Raw genomic sequence first — 1,880 nt, 5'->3', positions numbered from 1 at the left:
CACACAGCTTGTGCTGGGCTTACCACTTCTTTTTCTTCCATCAAACACACTTTTATCTTGAGCCTCTTTTCTCTCACATTATAATGTTTTCATGTCTTTTTTTTTTTGACCCTATTAACTCCCGTAAGCTTTTCCTCTATGTTTCTTCCACTTCTACCTCCCTACTTTCTTACCTTCTATGCGTCTTCAATGATGCACAAACTGGTAGCTACTTCCTTTGCTTTCCTTGAAAAGGCTTTTGCCCAAGTCACTAAGAATTAAATTACTGTTTTTTTTTTAATCTGAGGCATTTATAGAGTTAGTTTATTAATTAAGGTAGGTGAGGATATGCTGTGGAAACCAGCTCCTAAACCTTAATGGCATTACCCAATAGGTGTTTTTTTTTTTGCTTATGTCATGATCTACTTATGTAAATATTCACCTTTGTGTGCCTTCTCTGTGTTGATTCAGGGACAGAGGCTGCTTTCGTCTGTGGTTCTACCATGCCCTGGGGACTTCTTCATCCCCTGGACCTCTGGCAGCTGAAGAGCAAAGAGCGGAGGACTGTGTGGGTCCTTAGGGGACAGAATGGGAGGAGAAATATATACTTCTCATCTTATTCCATTGAACCATACACAGTCTGCAAGGCAGGCTGGGAAATGCACTGGAGCTGTTTGCCCAGCTGGAAAAAGAAACCGCTGGGCATATGTCAATTCTTAACCAAAATCTGTCATTCCTCCTTTTTGAAATGTTCTCTCCCCTTGACTTCCAAGCCTCCCTTCTCTCTTCTGGTTTCAGTTTTCAAATCTTCACTGCTCATTTTCAGTCTCCTTCAAGGCTCTTCTTTCTTTCATCCATCCCCTTAACATTGGTATTCCCCAGCCTTTGTCTCTTGGCTCATTTCTCTTCTCACTATACCATTCCTCCTGGATGTTCTCACAAACAACCAGAACGTCGTCTCCACCATTCTGTTAACATGTCCATGGAAAACCTGCTCCTCATGTTGTGAATCCCCATCTTGATGAAGTAGGGCATCTACTCAGTCATTAAGCCAGAAAACTAGATGTGATCCTACATTCTCCCCTTTTCCTCTATAATCAAAATTTCTCAACCACTGCACTATTGACATTTCAGCCTGGGTAATTCTTTGTTGTTGTCCTGTGAGTTGTAGGGTGGTTAGCAGCATCCCTGGCTTCCAGCTAGTAGGTTACAGTGTCTAATCTCCCCTTCCTCTCATCGAGTTATGGCGGCCAACAGTACCCCGAGACATTGCCGGAGGTCTCTTGAGGAAGGAGGGGATCACCTCCAGTTGAGAACTGCATCATCTGGTCCTATATTCAAAACTGTATCATCTGGTCCTATATTCAACCTTTGTAATATTTATTCCCTCCATTCCGCTTTCTTGCCATTAATTTTATAAATTCCACATCCTTTTATGTCTGGATATCTCCCATTGTCTCCTATCTGTGGCAAGTTTGCTGCCCCAACAGTTCCTCTTGACTTGAGTCTGCGTTGCCATTTCCCACTACAGAACAATAGGATTCTGGTTTCTTAGCCTCCCTTGCATGGCCAGGAGACATCATGTAGCACAGCAACTAGGTCTGTGAATTTAAAGGTTCTAAGTCCTAGGAATCATCTGGCTTAGACTGTCTCTCAACCTCATCACTCTGGTGGTGGTGTTGCTTTAGGAAAGTTCCTTAAATGTTCTGTGCCCCATCAGTTACACTGGGATAAAAACAGTACCAACCCTATAGAATTATTATGAAGTTGAACAAGTTAATAAGGACAAACTGTTTAGTCCATAATTGGCCAAATGTAAACACGGAATAAATGGTGGCTATGAGTTAGGACTGGCAGGGATGAGGTAATCTCTCTTCCTTGCTAATCTCAAAGGTCACTAC

The sequence above is a fragment of the Suricata suricatta genome, chromosome 10 (assembly GCF_006229205.1).
Source record: "Suricata suricatta isolate VVHF042 chromosome 10, meerkat_22Aug2017_6uvM2_HiC, whole genome shotgun sequence".
NCBI lineage: Eukaryota > Metazoa > Chordata > Mammalia > Carnivora > Herpestidae > Suricata > Suricata suricatta.
Note: the sequence above shows the minus strand (reverse complement) of the source record.